Consider the following 7,315-nt stretch of genomic DNA (forward strand, 5'->3'; position numbering starts at 1 on the left):
TAGAGGCCGCTCGGCAAATCACTGCGCGCGGCTCAAATTACGAAGTGCTTATTGGTTGTGGAGTTCGCACGTGCTTCTGCTGTTTATAAACACTGTCTGTTGGTACCTGGCAAGACGTGAATTAGGAGTGGGTTCTAAGCTAGAGCTAGGCAATGACATTTTGACTCCTGCCATGCCGCGTGGGATTGGTTGTTATACGACCCGGACGTGCTGAAATTACGGACTACTAATATCCTTAAAAGTCAGACAACGGAGTGAGTTCACTGACCGTCCGTTGGTCGGTTTTACTCAACCATGGAACGTGTGTTTACCCCTTTGGATTGTCTCATTTCAACAGGCAACCAGAAATTCTGCCTAATCATCCTTAACCAACCCTTGGACCAGTATAACTTTCATCATGTTTGGAGTAAAGCTGCAATGAGAGCATGTGCAGATGGTGGTGCAAATCGCCTCTATCATATCACAGAGGGAATGCAATCAAACTTCTTGCCTGATTTCATCAATGGAGACTTTGATTCTATAAAGCAAGATGTTAAGGACTATTACAAAAACAAGGGGTGTGAATTGATTGAAACACCGGATCAAGACTTCACAGATTTCACCAAGTGCCTTCAGATACTTCACAGAAAGATGACAGAAAGACAGCTGCAGGTTGACAGCATCGTAGTTCTAGGTGGGCTTGCAGGACGCTTTGATCAAATCATGGCTTCAGTGGAAACACTCTTTCATGCGGTATCTATCACCACACTACCAGTCGTTGTTATTCAAGAGTTCTCTCTCGTTTACCTTCTCCAGCCTGGAAAACATGTTCTGCATGTAGCTACCGGGAAAGAAGGTAAATGGTGTGGCCTAATACCTATTGGGAGTCCATGTAACAGAGTAACAACAACAGGACTGAAATGGAATCTCAATAACCAAGTGTTGAAGTTTGGAACATTGGTAAGCACCTCCAACACATACGATGGATCTGGCATTGTTACTGTGGAAACAGACAACCCTCTACTTTGGACCATGGGCATTAAGGAAATAGAAGAATAATTTCAATGCAAACCTAAAAATCAGATTTTGGACAGGGCGACACACCCAGCAGTCTAACTTTATTGTCTCTAGCGAGGTTATTTGGGCGCTTCAACTGATGATTACGTTTCACACTTACACTGACTTCAAGCAGTTCTTCCAGGAACGCACGTCATTTCCAAAATTGCAACAATGTTTCCACAATGTATGTTTACTTTGCAGGCTTGAACTCTTCCTATATAGTGCGTTTAGAGATCCCGGCCCACCTAGCGTGGATCTCTGTAATGAAAGTGTATCCGCCGGTACAGGGGAGGCTCTTTACTTACCACTGGATGCCAGCTAGGCGGCCATGTTGAAGTGGCCTGCTTGGAGTTCCTATTTGCTTTACAGCAACAAACCCTCCAGTGTTGTTTTTAGATCCACTTCCGTTAACAGATTATTGAACACTTGTATGCTTATACTTGTCTAATTATTAAATTATGTGGCATAAGCGAATGCATATACATACAGCCTTAGACAAATGAAGCGAAGCAGCAAAAAATAAAAAGTGCCTTATTGTATAAAAAACGTGACTGCCACGTGAGAGCCCCATATTTCGTCGTTTGAATGTTATTTTGGTGGCTACTTGCAATGTTATATGGTTTTAAAATATTAATATGCAACATGCACTGTCACTTCATAGGCATTAATCTTGGTAAAAACACATCTTCTCTTGATGCTGCAACCTGAATTCTGGAAATTAGTTGAACTGCTTTGAGAACATTGTGTAAATGAACAGGGTACCTAAGGTTGTGTACTTGAAATGTGTTCCGAAATTAATTGGTGTTTTCAACCCGTTTTTTTCATATCTACGAATACCTCTTTTAGTTTAATCCGTCTTGTCTTTTTTTTACTTACATTAAAATTTGATCATGAATATTTTTACATGCAGGTTGGTAGAACTACTATAATTATGGTAAATTGCCCAACCTATTTCAAACTGAAGAGAGATTCATAGTACTGCTGTAAAGTAAGTTTTAAGAATTGAATGTGTAATAACCAGGGTTAAAATCCTTCTTGTGAATTCTGAAACATTTAAGAAATAATTATGATACAACACTGCTATAACCTAATAGCTTTACAATGATTTTTAGTGTGCAAATTAAATAAATCTAAATCTGAAAATCTGACTCCTGCCATTCATGGTGTGGTGCTGCCACCCACGATTATGGATAGGAGAAGTAAGGGTATCGTGTAGGGGGATAGTGCAGCGGCGACCTCGTGGCAATTTGTTATAGTCTGACACGGGTTTATGAGAATGAGTAATGGTCGGCCAGCGGTAACTGCTGCAACCACGCTGTTGGTGCTCCGATATCCGACGGGTTCATTACGGATTAACAGCCATTGTTGTACTGTACTCGCTATACAACTCGGATGTCTCCTGTGTGTTGGTCGTTCCAGGGACTCTGCTCTCCTCAGCACAAATTCCTTTGATCTTTGTTCTAGTGTCCGCCCCTCAATTAAAGGAGGCTTTATTTTTGGTCGAATCAGAGCGCATGCACTACTCTGGGGAGCTGCTGAAGTGGAGTAAAGGAAGAGAAGCTCCGCCCATATTTTTCATTGGCTTTTGTCTTTGTCCTTCGTAAACCCAGGCTTCTGATTCAGTAATTGGTTTGTTAGTCCATTCTTTTCATTTGTTGTAACCTCCCATGGCTACTGGCCCCTTTACCTCTGTTGTTACAGGGTACTTGTTTGTTAGTCTGTAAGCACTATTATCTTTTTTCCTACTGCAGGCAGGACGACGTGTGCAGCCGGGGCAATGGCAGCCACGTGGGGGTCTGCCTCTGGCTTATGTGTCAGCATGGCTCCCACTTCGCATACTTTTTGTTTACCAATTGACCCAGATCATTTACATCCTGCTCATCATCAGAGCCAGGCCTGTTATTTTTTTTTCAAAGAGTTTTATACAGCGCAAACTAGACCCGAGACATCGGATATCAGAGCGCTTTACATGAGCACCAGTTTCGTTACAGTTTTTGTTAGGCATAGGGAGATTAAGTGATTTGCCCAGAATCACAGGATGCTGAGCGTTGTTACTGCGACTTGAACCCGGTTCCCAAGCTTTGAGGTCGACCGCTCTAGCTGTAAGGCTGCTTCCTCTTCCCTGCACTTCCCTCCCACCCTGCACATTTTATTAATTTTCAACATACTTTATCAGCGCTGCACCTGTTTCACAAGCGCAGCGCTGGTTTCCCTTTCACTGTTGTGTATTTTCTCTGCTCGCCCCCCCCCCCATCCCAATTAGCAGGCTCCAGCACAGCCTTCCCTCTCCATACACCTGGCTCCGCTGCCCTGCTGTGAGACAGTCGAGGCTGGAGTCCATTGACTGATTGGAAGGGAGAGCAAAGAAAATACACAACAATTAAAGCAAAACCAGTACTGTTAAAGTATGTTGATAATTGTTAAAAAAAAACATGCAGCTGCCTGTTGGATGGATCTGATCTCCAAGGAGAACTGCAGGTATCAGCTCTATCAGCACTGTGCCCTTTCATGAGTATCACGCTGGTTTTGCTTTTGTTGTCTTGTCTTTATCCCCACTCCTCCATACCATGCTCTTCTCTCCCACCCCCTCCTTTCGCGCTCCCCCTCCTTTCTCTCCTACCTCCCCCCTCCTTTCCAATCAATGAGCGAGCTCCACTGTTTTCATCGGAGTAAACCTAGTGGAAACAAGTTTTATTTTTTTGCTCGCTCGCTTGTTCTTCACTTTCTCCCTATAGAAGCTAAATATAAAATTGCTCTCCGAAGAAATAATCCTGTTGCTTTTTGCAGCCTTGTTCATGCTTTCAATAAGACACTGTGAAAGAGAAGACACACCAGCTCGATTCACAAGGAAAGTGAATATGAACCCACCAAGAAGCATTTAGGCAGCTGCCACTAGATGCGTTTTGTCATGTACATATATAGACTGCCAGGCGCACGCACGTACATTCCATACATACAAGGCAGCAGACAGCACAGTTAGGCTTCAGAAAAAAACAAAGGGGAGTGGAAAGGGATTCTCAGAGATATTCGAGGACCCTTCTTTGCAGGAACAGTAAGTGATTTGGCAAGGGGATGTAAACGGTGTCAGTGGGACTGAAACGGCGCAATCTCTGCAAAAGTTTTGCTACTGTGTGCTATCTGTGGTGGTGTCTGCTATATAATCATTCTAATGCAAGGGGCACTTTGTATGCTTGACGGGTGTTTCAAATTGAACAATCAGCTGCCAGCTCTAAGCTGTTAACAACGCTGAAAATAGACTAGGCCAACAAGAGAGAAATATTGCATTTGAAATAATTGGGGCAGAACAGCACAAAGGAGAAAATGGCAGGTGTGCAGCACAGACACAATGGCATCCTGGAGCTATAGATTTTTATCTTTCGTTTGTGTGTCAATTTTTAGGAATTCATTGCAAAATAGATTGGCAGCTGAGGGGATTGATAGATTTAAGGATGTGCTTTTAGAACAGCATTAAAAATCGACTTCTACAACACAGAATGTGCTTGTAGCTGCTGTGCAAATGCCTACCCAATACTTTATTACCTGTACTGGACAAGCAGTAACTAACATGTTTTGTGTGTAGGACTTACTATCAAATTAGTTGCTGCATTATACACTTTTATCATCTGTGGATAGATGAAAGGCTGAATCCACCATTCCACAATGAAACATGTGACTTGCAAAATATACGCTATGTATCAGCAACATAAATGACAAATATGCAAAAAACATCACATGGAATGAACGTGCTGCAGATACACCTACTGTAGTATCAAGGTGACAAGCTACATCCAAGCCCACCAAACACATTTTCACAGTTGAAATGAGTAACTTGGTAAAAATAGCAGCTTGCAAGAAAGCAATAAAAAAGGTGAGACTTCATTGAGACAGAATACATATTAATGCACCTTAGGCCACACTGAGTGAAAACTTGTGTTGTTGCGAGACTTGACTCAAGGTCCTTCAGCCAACAAATCAAAGGGTCTTTTCAAGCAGACATTGGCTGATGTGAAAACAAGATGCCAAGAAATGAAACAGTGACCAGATATCAGAAAAATAAAAGGGTCACAGGAAGAGTCTCATGTTGCTCCAACAACCAAGTACCAGCATGCAGCCTATTAGAATAAACTAATTAATCCATTAACCAAACACAAACACCTGAAGCATTTGTCATCTATGTACTAAGTAATAAGTCAGAGAGCAGCACAAAAATGCAATACATGCAGGGATGTGGGATTCTATTACAGGACCGGAGACTTCGGATTATGCTTTCTCTTTCTTTACTGAAAATTAACTGCAGCCAATAAGAACGTTTTTAACATAAAATGAAAAACGACATTTCCCAAAATGCCTTAGTATAGCATCCACAACCATGGAGACTAGCCCTATAAATGATGCTCTTCTCACGAACACTTCCTCTTTCTTTGCTGCTCGCAGCTGAGTTAAGTGGTCTGATTTTGTTATTACCCTTAAGCAACTGTTATCATATGTTATTGTTTTTTACATAGGTTTTTGCGTGCTGATCTTTAATTGTAATTTATAAAAAGAGAAATGCTGGCCCTGCGATTTTTGATAGCTATATTTTGAGCAACAAACCAAATCCTTGTTATGATTTGTATGGTCGAATTTATTTAAACCATTTACTTTTTCATATAAATCTCATTAAGTTAAAGCATTGATTGCATGAGAAAAACACTACGTACATACAATTTATACAAAAACATTTGACAAAGAATTTTAACATAAATACATATGACAAAATGACATCCAATCATTTAGTGTACATAAATATACAAATACGGTCATACGAGAAGCATCAGTCGTTATGTAGTATTAAGCAATGAAGCTATTTGCAGTAAGGAAAAGAAAACAAAATGAATTGTAACAAATACAAATTTTCAATTGTCTGATAAATAAACTTGAATTCTTTCTGCTATTGCCAATTCCTTTCTGCTATTGCCGACGCGTTTCGAACTCGCTCTGGCATTTGGCAAGTTCTCATCAGGGCTTTCTCGTATTATTCTTCTTTATTTTCAAGTTGGCAGCGGGTTTTCAATTTTCAAGAGATCTTATTCAATCAATGTAGATTCAGTTCTTCAAACCAGTAGTCTGCACTTCTGTTTGGTAAATATTTGAAACAGCCGTGCGTGGGACAAAAATCAGCTCCCACCCGCCAGCCGGTGTTTCTTCAAGATCACCAACATTTAGAACATAAAAACGAACATAAAAACGAACTGAAACCGGCTAGAAGTTAGAAAAACAGGGGAACTGCCTTTAAACAGCCCAAGCGCCAACAATAAGGTGCAATAAGACGTGTCCACCGCCGGCTGGCGGGTGGGAGCTGATTTTTGTCCCACGCACGGCTGTTTCAAATATTTACCAAACAGAAGTGCAGACTACTGGTTTGAAGAACCGAATCTACATTGATTGAATAAGATCTCTTGAAAATTGAAAACCCGCTGCCAACTTGAAAATAAAGAAGAATAATACGAGAAAGCCCTGATGAGAACTTGCCAAATGCCAGAGCGAGTTCGAAACGCGTCGGCAATAGCAGAAAGGAATTGGCAATAGCAGAAAGAATTCAAGTTTATTTATCAGACAATTGAAAATTTGTATTTGTTACAATTCATTTTGTTTTCTTTTCCTTACTGCAAATAGCTTCATTGCTTAATACTACATAACGACTGATGCTTCTCGTATGACCGTATTTGTATATTTATGTACACTAAATGATTGGATGTCATTTTGTCATATGTATTTATGTATTTTTGTTAAAATTCTTTGTCAAATGTTTTTGTATAAATTGTATGTACGTAGTGTTTTTCTCATGCAATCAATGCTTTAACTTAATGAGATTTATATGAAAAAGTAAATGGTTTAAATAAATTCGACCATACAAATCATAACAAGGATTTGGTTTGTTGCTCAAAATATAGCTATCAAAAATCGCAGGGCCAGCATTTCTCTTTTTATAAATTATTCTATGGTCCAGCTGACCCTGTGTCCCGGGACCTAACTCCTTATTTTCTGCAAAAGATCTTTAATTGTATGCAAGAGTGTTATTGTTCTCTGAGCCGTGTCTCAGCGGCACCGTGCAGCGCGAGTGTCTGGTCATGGTGATTGGATGGTGGCGAGCGCGATAGGATTTCACTGTCGCTATTCACCCACACCAGAGTGCCTTAACCCCTCTGTAGCTACCCAAACTTACCGCAAGCGTCTTCCCTCATAGGGGCCTGCATTACTCCCTGAGCCAGACATCGCGTAGCCCAATTGGGCTGGA

General features: G+C 40.9%; 1 pseudogene; it reads left to right on the top strand.

The window, feature by feature from the left end:
* Nucleotides 1–72: 72 nt before the first annotated feature.
* On the top strand, nt 73–2,167 carry LOC144769411 (thiamine pyrophosphokinase 1 pseudogene; annotated as a pseudogene).
* Nucleotides 2,168–7,315: the final 5,148 nt, after the last annotated feature.

Source organism: Lissotriton helveticus, chromosome 7 (assembly GCF_964261635.1).
Source record: "Lissotriton helveticus chromosome 7, aLisHel1.1, whole genome shotgun sequence".
NCBI classification, from domain to species: Eukaryota; Metazoa; Chordata; class Amphibia; order Caudata; family Salamandridae; genus Lissotriton; species Lissotriton helveticus.